Source organism: Myotis myotis, unplaced genomic scaffold, assembly GCF_014108235.1.
Source record: "Myotis myotis isolate mMyoMyo1 unplaced genomic scaffold, mMyoMyo1.p scaffold_m19_p_6, whole genome shotgun sequence".
NCBI lineage: Eukaryota > Metazoa > Chordata > Mammalia > Chiroptera > Vespertilionidae > Myotis > Myotis myotis.
In genome coordinates, this window is record NW_023416368.1 from 15103385 (window position 1) to 15119263 (window position 15879).

Sequence of the window (15879 nt, forward strand, 5' to 3'; positions counted from 1 at the left end):
TTCTCCTCATAAAGCACTTAGAAAAATGAAGTTGGCATCCTTCCTAGCTCAGTTAGCCTCTTTGGGAGAGCGGATCATCATCAAATTCTACCTGTGCACCTGCTGCCTGGGGAGGCAGAGCCACCTGTCTGAACAGGCCTGGTCCAGGAGAAAGCGGCCCAGGAACGGATGTGCAACGCGAGGGGCCGGGAGGGTGGAGAAGGGGGCGCTGCTTCCCAGAGAGAGGAGGAACTGGACAGGCAAATGCGTCTGTCCTCCACCTAGACCGCAGAGAAAGAACCACACAACCTCAGCCTCAACCCTCGGCTTCCCAGAGCAGCCTTCTTCCACCCAGTGCTATTGGTAAAAGCTTCTTGAGAAAGAAGCTTTTCACCTGAGGAAGACGTCCTAGGATGTGTCAGTCTGTCCATATCCTTGTCTTTGAAAGGGACTGCCCTCTTACACACATCATTCCCTTTCACCTTGACTCATTCTTGGTGAGCAGTTAAATAATCGAATGATAGCAGTGGGTGACAGTCCACTTCCATAGCATAGATGTGCAGTGGGAAGATTTACCTTCAGGTTCCTCTGTCTAGCAAGAACCTAACTCCCGTGCATTTCCTGAGGGGCAATAATTGGAAATTTTATTGGTAATTTTATAGCACGATGATATAAATAATGTTTATCTACCCAAAGGTCAGTGCTTTAAGTGTCTCTGCAGTAGAAAGAAGGCATGGGTGCAATACCAGATTCTTCCCATTTGGGGATCGTCTTCACTTTACTTTTGACATTGGATGGCATAATCTGCGGAAGGGACTGGAAGGGCAGATCGGGGTGGGGGTGGGGTGGAACTTTAAGTAAGGGCAATGACTATGCAATCTGGGTCAAAATTCTTTTATTTTAAAAAAAATTAAAACAAAATTCTTTAACTCTCTGAGCCTTAATTCACTTCTTGGTCAAATAGAGATGATAATGTTTCCTACTTTTGGGGGTTGCCACTTTAATCACTTCTTTGCACTCGACAAAAGGTAGCTATGCTTAATTGCCAGTGAGTTAGAGTGGGACCCTTGCTTCTCAAAGCTCTTCCCTCCAATCTCGGCAGAGTGGGAAATCCCAGTCCTGGTGAGCAGCTGGGTCTGTGATGTATCTTCTGTGCCTCAGTTTCTTCATCTATAAAATAGGAATATAATGGTGCCGACTTCATGGGGCTCACATAAGGACAAAAAGAGGTAATCCCTTGGCACCATATCTGGCCGGCTATCGCCACTCTCTAAGTATTTATTGAAAAATAGAGAAAACAAATTTGGTTTCATCTGGATGAGGCAGTCCTTTTCTTATCTAGAAAGAAAGAAGGCAAGTAGGAATACAGGATTGAGTTTTGTGTGCTTGCTCTTAAAAACATTTTTTTTTCCGGCCAAATATCACGTTCAGAAATGTTGAACAAATAGCCCAGGCACGTGTCCCTTCGTCCCCCGTGGCCTGATGGTGAAACTCCCAGCCCCTTTTCCTGGGATTGGGACGAGTAATCAAGGACACAATGGGCTTGTGTGTTAAGGAAGCACTCTGCAGCTTGCATCTACCACTTGCCCGTGCGAGAACTCTGGCAGGAGCCCACCCCAGGAAGCTCTCTGTGTGACTCAGAGCGGAGTGGCTGTCCTCTTGGCTCTGAGCCTGAAGGTGGAGTGAGAGTTCAAGAGCAGGGTCAGGAAGTGGCGGATGGAGCCAGCACGAGGTATTCCTGTGCGCTGGGGAGGCTTATCCTCTTGCTGTCCATTGTTCGGGGGATCAAAACGGGCTCCGCCTTTCTTAGAGTCATGGTCAGTGTTTGTCAAACCGGAGTGTTTCAGTGAGCCGCGGACCACACACCTCACCAAACAAACGGCACTTTATTAAACCCATGTGTTTGTGAATAGACAAAGCTAGATTCATACAACCACCCACATATTCTGTCAAATGAAACTGCTCCCAAGACCAAGCAGACAGCGTTCCATAATAACATGCCTTTGTATGGTGGCGTGTGCTTTTTCAAAGAACTTATACATGCTTTGTTTTATGGGAGCCCCTCTCGTGAGAGAAGTCAGCGACGCAGACATCCCTCCCATTTCCCAAACGAGAGCGCGGGGGCCAGCCGATCCTTCTCTGTAGATTATTTTGTCTCTGAAAGTCTCCGTTGGTGATAGTTGCTGGACACACATTTTTAAAATACTACGATTATGCTAGCCCCAGATGTTTTCTGGTTTCCTTTTCCATGTGCACGTGGGGAAGGGCAGGCGAAGGTTTTTTTAAATCGCAGTGTTCTGTTCTGTTTCACACAGACTCGCCTTCCTCCCAGATCCTGGCAGGAGGAAGAGAGCATGTGACCAAGTTCGGGGTGAAGGTTGACTTTCCTTACAAGGTCGAGGTGAGGGCGAAGGGGACTGTGGTCAGTCAGAAGCTCTGAGGTGCCGAAAGGCATGATGCAACCCAGAAACATTGAGCAAGGAGCTCTCTCTGTTCTGAAGGCCAGAGGTGTCTCTGTCCCCTTTCAAATTGCTGGTTGTCTTCTGAGTGGTCCGCGAGCATTAGTGCAAAGGCAATGAGTGACAGTAGACTCAAGTTCGCAGGGGATCCCAGGGAGTAGGTAACATTTAATTGATGCCTACTGTGTGTAAAGCATGGCTTTGTCAAGGTTGTTGATGGGCAGAGATGTCAAGAGAGACGGCTGTCAGGCCAGAGAGATGTGAGTTTTGAAAGCCAGATCCACTTGACTCAACCTTCCAGGGCTAGGTTCTCTCTTTCCCTAAATCAGCTGCCGGCAGTGTTGCTGTTGGGCGTTAATGCTAGCCCCAGAGATAATTCATGCAGAGAGATCTCTCTGGCATTTAACAAGACTTCAGAAAATGGAGGCTACACATGTCTGCGAGGTGGGTGCTCCCCATTTCATAGGAACCAGAGCCCCCAGGGGGGCAGTGAATCCTACAATGTCTCAGCCAGCAGCCAGAGAACAGGTCCGAGCCCAGGTCTTCAGGCTCATTATTGCCACTGCATAGAGTTCCTGCTTCCCCCGCAGATCTGGAAACTGATGTAATTCGGCCTTAAGGCAGTTCGCTTCCCTCTCCTGTCCCTCACCTACACCTCACCCCCATGCTGCTCCAGCTCCCACCAGCTTTCTCCCACTTCCCCACCCAGAGGGGTTGGCCTGGGCACCTCCAGGGGCCAACATGTTTTTTCTCCAAGAGCCAGTCCCTCTTTTGGAGAAAATGAAGCAGTTTGAGAAAAGTAACAAAGGCGGCATTTGTGTATTTTGCTTTATGGAGCTGAAAATATCTGGTAAATTGATCCAGTGGGAGTAATAAATACACATTACTTTATCTTGTTCTTCATGTGCTATACCCCTGAGCCCTGATAGAACAACACCACTTAATAGACTTAAAAAAGAGTAATTACACTCACTGGTTGTGTGATTTTTCAGCCCTCCCAGCCCTGCCTGACCTTCTAATTTAGCTCACCGTGTCTAACTAACGCATTTATATTCATCTTTTATGAAGCATGTATGTTCAGGATTGACTTCAGAGCCTTTTTCAAGCTGTCCGCCCAGGTCTCCAATCTGGTTAGCAGTGAGGAGGAGGAGCTATCTGTCTCTATACATGCGCTTGTATAGGTAACGTGTGTACCCGGCTACTCACAGCATTTTTTATCCTTTATGAAACATAATAAAAAGTATTTATTACATTTTTACTTTAAAGCTTTTATACATTCTAGCATTATTTACAGCTAAACATGCAGGCAAAAGATGTGAGTGTTTTAAAAATGATTACTGTTAATGTTTCCGCTTGTCAGAAGTGCTTAAATTCTCTTGCACTTTGTCTCAAAACTTAGTACTGTTGCCTTTTAAGAACAACACGTTTCAAAGATCTTGCAAGTCAGATTTGCAAACACTGCTGACAGTTCGTGATGAATGATATTGCAAAATCTGCAAGATGTTTGTCATTTCACACAGCCGAAATATTAAGGAAAAGATTAAGAAATGCGAAACGCCCCATGGAAAACAACCATCCCAAACAAAACCCCAAACAAACCTCAGCCAAACCTGGAGCCCAGAGAGCGCACACACCAGAGTGGGTCCCTCAGCCAGGCTTTCTCTCCCAACTTCCCACTCAGCCGGGGGAGCCCGATTGTTCTCAGTGCAGTTTCTCTCACCATATGGTCTCCTCATTACCATACACTAAGGGTCCATATGGGAAACTTGTGAAATGAACTGTATTCATTTTAACTGCCAGATGAGCAGCCTTTTGCTTTGCAAGCTTAGCTTAAGTCATCTGCTGTCTTGGTGTTGTTATGGCAACACGGCACCAATAAAAAATTCTAATCTACTGTAAGTGATCACAGTATTTTAAGTGCTTGCCTATAACTGCCCTCAAAGGGGAGGACGGAGGAGGAGTCATCTTTGTCCAAGGAGCACAGGGCTGTTCTTCATTCCAGCAGGTGTCAGTAAGGAAGTGGGTGAGGTGCAGGGGGCGGCACCAGCGGAGCCCTGCAGTGGGTGGGGATTGTAAGGAAGGTGGGTGGCAGAGGGATGGACGGCAGTGAGGAGGGACTGTAGAGCCGTTGCGTGGGTCTAAAAAGGACTGATTGTCAGAACCCTAGTTCTTTTGGCAGACACGATGCCTGGCTGGTGTGGTGCAGCCTGAAGAGAACCCAAGGCCTGAACAGCATGGGCCTCAAATCCTCATGGAAACTTCTTTCATTGGCCCTGGACAAAAACCTCAGCCCCCGAGACCCTGCTCTTCCTGTACGTGGGAATCAGTCATTTCCAACACCGTGCTAATTAAGAGTACCCTAAAGTAATGGAGGCAGGCAGCAGCATCCTTCCATATAAATCATCCTCGCCTCCGCAGCCCCTCGATAGGTTGCATCCTTGTCGCTCTGTCTGTATTGAAAGTGAATGTTTATAGTCTCAGTTCATCGGCTCACATTAGCCTCATGCTGAATATTTAAACACAGAACAATTTGAACACACCATGAAGGAAGACAGTGACTGCACTTTCATTTGGAACAGCAAGGGCTCATCTAATAATAATTTAGTAAATCAGCCATTTAGTGGCTCGGTGGTGCACTGCGTCGAGCCAAATATTATGCAGTTCGACTGTACACTTGCAGAATTGAAATTTAGACTCTAGTCGCAGGCACTGTTTTTGCTCAATGGAGAGAGGAGACCCAAAACCGCCCTCCCTAAAGAGCGTTTGTGTTTGGTGATTTATCATAAATACAGAGCTGGGGCAAAAGGAACCGGGAGCCCGCTGTATACATTGTATTGTAATTATGCTGTTATTGTTCTAGTCTTTATGCAAAGACTATCAGTGATTCAGAAGCCACAGTTGCATCAGTGAAAATACAAATACGAACTCTTTGCATAACCTCCTTGCCTGTTAGCAGAAAAGGGGGTGACTAAGGGTTTCAGAAAAGGATAAAGAAAATCCCTACATCTTTATCTTCCACACCATGACACGCTCTCATCTTATTAACTCAGTTATTTTTTAATTTGAAGAAACTCTAATAACATTATATCCAGGGACTAAAGTGACTCAAACAAAAAATACAGACGCAAAAGCAAATCATAGGTTACAATACTTCTTAGACAAAACACTTTTTATTTCTTTATTTTTCCATTACAGTTGATATTCGATATTATTTTATATTAGTTTCAGGTGTACAGCATAGTGGTCAGCCAGTCATATACTTTACAAAATGATCCCCACCCTTGATAATTCAAGTACCTACCTGGCCCTGTTCATAGTTATTTCAATATTATTGACTATATTCCCAATGCTGTACATTATTACATCCCCCTTATGACAATTTTGTAACTACTAATCTGTACTTTTCTGAACTGTCTCCCCCACCCCCCGGCAACCCTATCAGTTTGTTCTCTGCATCTATGAGTCTGTTTCTGTTTTGCTTAATTTGTTCTTTAGATTCCACATAGAAGTGAAGTCATATGTCTTTCTCGGTCTGACTTATTTCACTTAGCATAATACTCTCTAAGTCCGCCCATGTTGTTGGAAATGGTAAGGTTTCATTCTTTTTTATGGTCGAGTAGTATTCCATTGTATATATGTACAATATTCTTTTTTTTTTTTTTTTTACCTACATACTAGAGGTCCCTTGGCCTGACCTGCACCCTCTTGCAATTCAAGACCCCTCAGGGGATGTCAGAGAGCCGGTTTCAGCCTGATCCCCACAAGCCAGGCCAATGGACCCCACCAGTGCATGAATCCATGCACCGGACCTCTAATATGCATATAAGTCTTTGGTTAATCTCTTCCTGCCCTCCCCGCTTCCCTCTGAGATTCATCAGTCTGTTCCATGTTTCCATGCCTGTGGTTTCCACTCCTGTGTTGAGCGTCTGCCCCTTGGTTGTCAGTGTGCATCATAGCTACTGACTGGTTGGCTGATTGCTTAGGTTTTTATATATATAGATCTATAGGTGGGGACTTGCATTGCTTCCATATGTTGGGTATCCTATATAATAAAACCCAAATATGCAAACCAACCGACCAGCAGAACAATTGGTTGTTATGATGAGCACTGATCACCAAGGGGCAGACGCTCAATGCAGAAGCTGCCCCTGGTTGAGGCTGGTGAGTGGGTGGCGCCAGGCCACCAGCCAAGGTGGGTGCCAGTGCCCCCCCCCCCATCACCCTGCCCGCCGATCGCCTGGCAGATTGGCCCTGATCGCTGGCCAGGCCTAGGGATCCTACCCATACATGAATTTCATGCATCGGGCCTCTAGTAGTACATAATGCTATGATGAATGTATGGATGCATATATTCTTTAGAATCAATGTTTTGGGTTTCTTTGGTATACACCCAGAGGTAGAATTGCTGGGTAATAAGGCAGTTCCATTTTTAATTTTCTGAGGAACTTCATACTGCTTTTCACACAATGGCTGCACCAGTCTGCATTCCCACTAACAGTGCAAATCCTCTTCAGCACTTGTTTGTTGATTTATTGACAACAGCCTTTCTGATAAATGTGAAGTGATACCTCATTATAGTTTTAATTTGCATTTCTCTGATAATTAGGACACTCAGCATCTTTTCATATGTCTTTTGGCCATTGGTATGTCTTCTTGGGAGAAGTGTCTATTGAGGTCTTCTGCCCATTTTTAATTGGACTGTTTGTTTTTTGGTATTGAGTTGTATGAGTTCTTTATAGATTTTGGATATTAACCCCTTATAGGATGTGTCATTGGTGAGTCTCTTCTTGCATTCAGTGGGTTGTCTTTTCATTTTGTTGATGGTTTCCTTTGCTGGGCAAAAATGTTTTAGTTTGATGTAGTTCCATGTGTTTATTTTTTCTTTTGTTTGCCTTCCCTGAGGAGATATATCAGAAAAGAATATTGCTAAGAGAAATGTCTGAGATTTTACTACCTATGTTTTCTTCTAGGATTTTTATGGTTTTGAGTCTTACATTTAACTCTTTAATCTGTTTTGAGTTTATTCTTGTATATGGCTTAAGAAGGTGGTCTAGTTTCATTTTTTTGCATGTATCGGTCCAATTTCCCCAACACCATTTATTGAATAGACTGTCAGACAAAGCACGCTTGAGTATGATTTCAAAAAAAATTTGTCTCTGCATTCTCTTGTCAAAAACACAAACTATGGAACAGTATATTTTCTGCATCTCTCCTCTCTATCTGCCAGAAAACTTGTGGGCAGATTCCATTTACCCACTGTGATAATATACATAGTTTAGGGACTTAGTATCCCCAACTGATTCTTTTCATCAACTGAGTGTAACCTGGATCACTATACCCCTGAAATTATACAGGGTGTCCCCAAAATGTATGCACATTTTAACAGCTGATAGCTCAATTTTGAAAATGAAATGTATTTTAATAAACACTGTCTTTATAATTATTCAAATATTGGGGGACACCCTATATAGAGGTGTGTGTGTGTGTGTGTGTGTATGTGTGTGTGTGTGTGTGTGTGATGAGGATGCACACACACTTGCATGCATATATTATTTTTCTGAAGAGGGAGATTTAGCTTTAGTTAAAAAGCACAGTACTCCTATGGTATCACGCCCATTTTAAAGATGAGGACACTGGGACACAGAAAGGACAAGTAACCTGCTCAAGCTTACACAGCTGGTAAATGGAGGTTTTCTATCTTACCAGCCTTCCTCACCGTTAGTCCATTCAGAATCTTTCGCAGTATTTTGCAAATAAGGTTTCAAATAGCACTCAGAGTGGATAATATACGTTGACTCAAAAAAATGCATGAAATTTGTCCAAGTCCCCTGGAAGCTAAGTGGGGGTTATCGGTGTTATTCTCGGTGCGTGTGCTGAGCCAGTGCAGGTATTAACTCTGCTCTGCAGACCAGGAAGCGATTACAGGGCAGGGCGTGGGTTTGAGCCAACTCTATTGGACTCCAGAGCCAGCTCCTAAGTCCTGCCTCCTCGAATTAAGAAAAGGGAATTTTAAGGAGAAAACAAAAAGCAATTTTGCAAACCAGTCTTTAAAAAAGTATCCCTCCACTTGGCCAGGGGGAAACAGGGAGGTGGTAACATAGACTATGGTAAGGTTGCCTGAGCAGGTGAAAGTGGCAGCAGGGATGTAAAGTGCACACCTATGCACCTTGGACATCATTCTTTCACTTCTTAGCTACAGAGTGATAGGGACCTGTAACAACAGATTACTCCAATAGCTTAATTCTGGAACCTCTTTCAAGGTCTTTGTTAGCACTGAGATCTCGATGAGGGGAACTAAGTTTAACCTAGTTCATATCACACCCCATGTAAAAGAACATTGAATATAACTGCTCATTAATTCCAGAAGTCACAAGAGGAACAAGGGGCTAACTTACTTCTCCCTGCCAACCATCTAGTATCCTCCTCTTAAAGACCGAAGCCGTTAGAAACAGAGATACTAGGAGGTCTTCAGACGTGCTCACTGTTTTCAGCCTTGGAGTAATAGGGGCTGAGCCCCAGTGGTCTGCAGGCAGTGCACTTCCATTGCAATTATAGTTAAGACCACCTGTAAAGCCCATGAATCATCATTCAGAAACATTTGTCCGGAGGTCCATATAAGAACGGATGGTGTTCGACAATGTCAGAAGCAAAAAAAACAAAAAACAAACAAAACAAAACAAAAAAACAACAACAAAAAAACACAACAGAAAAAAACAAAAAAAACCCATACAAAACAACAACAAAAAACAACCCAAACTATATTTATGCTTCCCTGAGATACCTTTAAAGTACAGCGTAGTTCCAGCATGCACAGATCACTTACTCAAGTTTAAATAAACACATACACGTACACTTGTGTACACATGCCACACGCACACACATAGACATGCACCTATGTACATGTGACAATACATCTCTTAGTTGACTCAGTGGCCCTTTTACTTTCAAACCAGGTATTTCTCCTCTTCCACCCTAAGGAAAGGGAAGCCACCGCCAAAAGACAAAGAGAAACAGAAGTAGTTAATATTTGGCTTTTGTGTTTCTAAGAGCCTAGGCCTTGGCGACTTAAAAGATTTTCAAGGGTAATTTTGAGTCTAGGCAGTTTTTATTTCATGTGCTGACTTTACAACCTACCCTGAGAAAGGCACCTCTGTCCATAGCCTTCTCTTTAAGCCGAGACTTTTATCCTGATCAGAAAGCCGATTTCCAAGGCCACTCAGCAGGACCTAACCCAGAGCATTGGTCTGAAACCGGTACAACGGATTGGAATCAGAGGAGCCCGCCGGAGGTGGCCAAGTTCAGCTCTCTACCTCCAAGCGGGTCAGGTTCACAGGGGTGCAAACACCATTTTTCACTGTGTTTGTGGCAGGAAGCACCCCAGGCTCCCATTCACCAATTACCATGACACCATTTCGAAGAGAATGCCAGGAGACCAAAAGACGGGGGGAAAGCCATTGTCATAACTCTTCTCAGGAACACCAGGTTTCACAATTTATCCTTAACTGCTGACACTTGAAAAGTCACACATTTTGGTAAAATGAATCAAGCTGTAATGTTTCTTTTATGAGATCCCCTTGCAGGAAAGGGAGGTCCGGCACCTGGCGGAGGCCGCCCTCAGTTATCCATCACGGTAAAGGCAGCTGTCCTAGCCGGCTTCTCAGAGGTCACGCGATCGAACCAACAGCTCTTACAACTATATTATTGCTTACGGAACAGTAATTGAGGCACCAGATAAAAATTCCCTGGTCTAATAGGCAGCGAACAATTTTCACTCAATAAAATTATAAGCCAAATCATTCATTTCATAACACTCTGGCTAATTTATTTGTTGACCTTTTAATATCCATAGCTCTTCAGTGGTATTAACTGCAACTCAGACAAAATCTCTTGTTCATTTCGCTTTCATTGATTTTTTTTTTCTTTTCCATTGAGGCAATAACAGCTGCTTTGAAAACAGGCGTTTTCTTCCCACTGTAAAAGTCAGTCATGTAAGTTAGCATGTCTTACATTGACAGAGCTGCATTAGCTTACAACCTACTTTAATTTCATGTGGTCCCGAACTCTTCAGTACCACGTCTAACAAAGGCACCGCCTCCAGCCAGATGATCCATAATAAACTGTTTGAGAAGTAAGAGGGCCCTCATCCACCCTGAATATAAAATCAACGTGAAGGGGAAAGGAGGTTGAGAAGTGACCACTGCATTTACTTTAGACGAGACCAGCATGCTTTCCATGCCTCTTGTATCAATAGCCATAGACCCCTTCTGAACATTTAATTCCTTTGTTCTGGAAATTTCTGCAGATTTTGATTAAGGTTTGGATTTTATTTTTCTTTCAATACGATGGGCAACGAGGGTGCTTGGGAATATTCTGTAAGTTTCAGCTAACGTTTCTTATATAATAAAATACGCTGAAGTCTTTACAATGCAGGACAGTAAAATATAATTGTTACACATTTGGCATTTTATGCCTCTCCAGGAATAACCACTTGCTACCTACGCCTCATCTATGCTCCTCCTTTCCATTTCAATTTACTCTAAAGTGGTCCTTAGCTGTAATGAGAATGCCCCTTTCAACAGAAACATGTTTAATTATATCCACGCGAAGTGTAAGTGACTCTTCTCAGTCACAGGGCTTCTGAGCAAAGAGTTTAAAGTGTGACAGTAAAGGTTTCTAATGATCTCTGCGGTAAGCTCCATTTCCAGTTCATATTACCAGAAAAGTGAAAAATTTGAGGAATGTCTCAGAGGATCAGAAACTAAACAGTGCTCAAGTATTATTTTGGTTTGTTTCACTCTGTCCCTCACTGCCCTCATTAGATGATTTTTAAGAATGCAAAGCCTACCATGGTGGAATTTTCCATTTGGCTGAATCAACACAAAGGAAGTTGGGACATAAAACTACCCTCCACAGAAATACCTCTCAGTACAACTAGTATTTGTTGCCGTGTGCATCCAGCGCTGTGGGGAATGGGCAATTCCCATCGATTTTTGGCTTTCGGGATTTCCAATCTGTAGTGTCACCCAGACTTCCAGGAGCAGGCAGGGAAGGAGCTGGAACTTAAGGGCAAGTGAGCTGAATGTACTGCTCACAACTGGACCCTCCAGTCAACTCTGGAGTGAGGAGGCACAGGAAATCACTGCTGTTTCACTGATAGATGCGTATTGCCTTTAAATCAGGAGTGATTTTTGCCACTTCACTTCATTTTTATGCTGCTGGTATCTGTGCCCACCATGTCTGACTCCCCTGCGAAGGCAAAGCAGGTTGTTGATAAGTGGGTGTCAGGAAACCGTGCCGTGTCAGGGAGGTATTGTGCTGCTTTCTCTGGAATCACCCACGTCCCCTTGCCTTTGATGCTTGTAGTTTAGCTTCTGTTTTCCTCTACATCCTGCAAAACACCGTTTCCCACTCTAGGGGGCAGAAAGCCAAGCACAGATTGTCCTCCCGGGTTACGGAAGCTCCCCTGGACCTTATTTTATGAGGGAGTTCCCAGAGTCTCCAAATCTGATTCTGAAACTTGAAATGCATATTGTGTTGGTAAATGGGTGTCCATCTGGCTTTGTGAGTTGGCTTCTATGTGCTGTGAATGAGGGGTCATTCAGACCATCTCCCCTGCTTACCTGAGTTTGAATTACTCAGAACAGTAAATTGGGTCTATAAATGGGTCACTATTAGAGAATTAGCCAATATTTCCCTTCTCCCTAGAAGGCTAGGTGTAGGCAGTGATTATGAGCTTACCAGCCACACACTTGTCCATGGAGGGTAAATAATCATCAGAGATTTTACTCTCAGGAAACAGAAGGAAGGATGAGTTGACCATGTCTGCATATCAGACATGCTATGCCTGCTTCCCAAGAGTGCAAATTCCCAAGTATTTCTAAGGCCCTAAGAGGACAGTTAATAAAAGGCTAATGTTCATCAAGACCAAACTCATGTTGTTAGGAGCCTATAACTTGAGATAATGTCTGTACCCAACATGATTCATTACATTAATCATAAAATGTAAGCGCAAGCCAGCAGGAGACATAGAGTAAATCCAAACAAAGAAGGGACATAAAAAAAAATCCCCGCAGTGATCAAGACTTAACTTTTGGGAATTTATATATTAGATTGAAAAGTCTGGAGCCCAATGGAGCACCAAATTAAAGTCTCCTGCTTTTATAAACCATGCCAAATATGCGACATTGCCATTTCATCACGTATATTAAGCATGCCCTTTTAAAAATCAGTAACTATCTTAGAATAAACTCTTTAACAAGAATTTCTCAGGGCCCCTGATTTGGTAAACATTGTGCTAGAGGATGAGAGAAGGAGACTGAGACACATCACTGGCCTTAAAGAACCTACAGCCTAGTGTGGAGAGCGAACATTCACACACTTAAGAGTAGAGGAGAATGACCCTTGTAGCAGAATGATGCTTGTACTGCTGTGCTGGGTGGTAGTCAGCACTATTTTCAGAAGAGCAAGAAAGATTAGGAGCTGGGGTACAGTGAATGTGGGATTTATTCTGAGAGAATCATGTAATTCTCAAAAGCTCAGGCTCTGATGTCTAACAGGCCTGGGCGTGAATCCCTGCTCATTCCTTTATCAGTTGTGTAAACTCAGGGAAAGCTAGCTGACCTCTCTGAGGCTCAGTTTCTTTATCTGTAAAATGGTGATATGGACAATACCTTAACAGGCTCTCTGAATGAGTCAGTGTCCCACTTTCAGTAAACCATCGTTATTTTTGCCATTGTTATACCACCACCACCACCATCACCATGCAGTGGTTCTCAACCTTCTGGCCCTTTAAATACAGTTCCTCATGTTGTGACCCAATCATAAAATTATTTTCGGTGATACTTCATAACTGTCATGTTGCTACTGTTATGAATCATAATGTAAATATCTGATATGCAGGATGGTCTTAGGCGACCCCTGTGAAAGGGTCGTTCGACCCACAGGTTGAGAACCGCTGCTTTAGAGGGCGGGAAGGAGTTTTCGCAGCTTGAAGCCAGCATTTGACAGGAGAGACAGAAGGAGGGAAGGTGTGGAGAGAGGAAGGCGCCCCACATTTTACCTCCAGGCGAGGAAGACTAGCTAGACCAGAATAGTGAGCAGTTCTTTATATGTGCAGGGTGATAAGATTGGATAGAGAGGGCAGGAGCAGATTGTTGGGGGGAATCTTTTGTAATCCCAGTAGAACCCTGTACCTTGATTCTGGGAAGACAGCTTGCTCTGAAAGGTTCTGGAGAGCAAGTCATCATCAGTGTGTGACCACTGGGGCCACAGGAAGCTAAAAAAAAATACTTGCTGATTGATTGGGTTGCAACGCAGGGAGCACAGGGGAACCTTCCCTCTGTATCTGTGCCCCGCCCCGCATTGTTATGATAAGGGCTTCAGACCCAAGTAAAACCTGGAACAATTGCACTTGGGCTGTTTCTCGGGACTCCATTTGCCCTTCTGTCTTCTCAGTGTGTCTGCAAACTCGAAATAGATTTTCTTTTATCCGTTTTCTCTCTCTTCGGACCCCCATTCATATAATTATCAATTGACGGTCATGGCGAGACGGGTGCAGCCAGGTTTTAATTGTGAGAGGGAATAGATGAGTGGAAAATTGTTGTTTTCAAGAAGTAAACATTTTCTGTTTCTTTAATGGAGAAGAAATCCGAGGCCATGAAAAGAAGAAAATAGTCCAACTCGGGATGAATCTGAGCACAGCATGAGCTCTGGAAGGAGACTCCCAAGCTTTTCAATATTTAGGATCTGGTATTTGTCTTCTTCATTCCCCCAAGGGGTATTTTTTAAAAATCCAAAGATAGGATTAATTATCCTGGAAGAATCTAATCTCCACCCTCATGTTTTAAACTGCAAGCGGGGAGACGTTTTAAACATTATGAAAAGAAGAGGAAATCTCTCCTGACAAATAAATGCCTTGAAAAATTAGTTATTAGTACTAGTCAAGTGCTCTTTCTTCTCAGAAATATTAAAATTGCACATTAGAGCGTAAGGATCCTTATTCCATCCTCCCTCCTAATGCCACAAAACTAAGACTTGAGGAACAATTTCAGAGACAAAAGATGATATGAAACATCCAGCTCTTCCCTTTATAGGAAATTTCTCCCCCCTCCCCCACATCTCAGGCTCAATCATTTCCTAATGTGAAATTACAGATTTTTCCAATTACCATATAAAACTGCAAAAAAATTACACTTGTGACCACAGAAAAGATAGCATATACTATCAATTTGATTTTAAAAGGCATACATCTTTTATACTACCTGTCATTGTTATAATGCCTTTTACAAATTTAATCAATACATTTTAACATTCTATATACTTTAAGTGCAATATACAATAAATATTCAAGTTTCATCTTAAACGGGCTCTAGCCTTTAAATTGTTAAAACGGCAGTGCCCTTTCCATCTACTTACATAATGTCATAAAATATACATTTCAAGGTAAATGAAGTCAGCTACTTCAATTTAGTCCCTCAAACTGGTAGTAAATGAGAGGTTAACACTATGGTGCCAAACCCATTATTGAGTAAATTTAGCACCTTGGACAGCTCTGTAAAATCTTTATTGCTTTCCTGACCTGCTCGTCATGTTCTGTCGGTGTGTTCAGGGGCTCTCAGCCCTGATTGAAAGGCAATATATTAGATCCCAACACAAACACGCTTGGGGGCTAGTTCCCTGGGAGCGTAATGACATGGAGGTGAGAGCAATTTTCTGGTCACCGAAATCCAAGCACCTTGCAGGCCCGTGGCACTCACTCATAGAGGACCCGGACATTTCCTTTCTCCTTCCCATTTGTGGAAATAACTAATAGAAGCTGAGTCATATTGGCAAGGCAGTACCAAGATGTGGGCTCTCCTGTGAACCCCACAGTGGATGCCGCAGTGGGGGACGTTTTGAAATGGGCGGGATATCATTTAAGGACATCGCTGAAGTGATAACCCAGGTTCACCCTCCTTGAGCCGGCTGGTCTGAAGCTGTGTGGGGCCGGTGACCCACCCATAGCAGGAAGCCAGGTTGCAACGCATGGCCCAGCTTCACGGATCAAAGAAGGAGTCAACCTTAGGAAACAAGATTCAGGCATTCCATTTTCAAAGGATTAATGGTGAGGAGAGCTCTAGGTATTGACATGAAGAAAAAACCACGTGGATTAAATCATGGAAAACCTTTATCATACAATATACATGAGATTAAAACATATAGCACACATGGGTAGTTGGTCTTTTTTTCAGGTTCACAAAAACTTCAAAGACCTTGGGGTTTATATTGACCGCCCTCCTCCCTGGTTCTGTGCAATTAACTAAATTAGGAAGCACCGCTCGAAATCCTCAACGACGACAGTGCTCACAAGTGTAGAAACTCCCCGTCTTGTTGCTCTTGCCAAACAGGAGACGTGTATTGTTTTTTCTCAAAATGAAAAGAAAAAAATACTTTCTCTGCCAAC

At 43.4% G+C, this 15879-nt stretch overlaps 1 protein-coding gene across 10 annotated transcripts in view; it reads left to right on the forward strand.

Moving 5' to 3' along the window:
• The window catches only part of EBF1 (EBF transcription factor 1), a 391060-nt gene that overhangs the window by 356799 nt on the left and 18382 nt on the right, over positions 1-15879 (forward strand). The window lies entirely within an intron of this gene.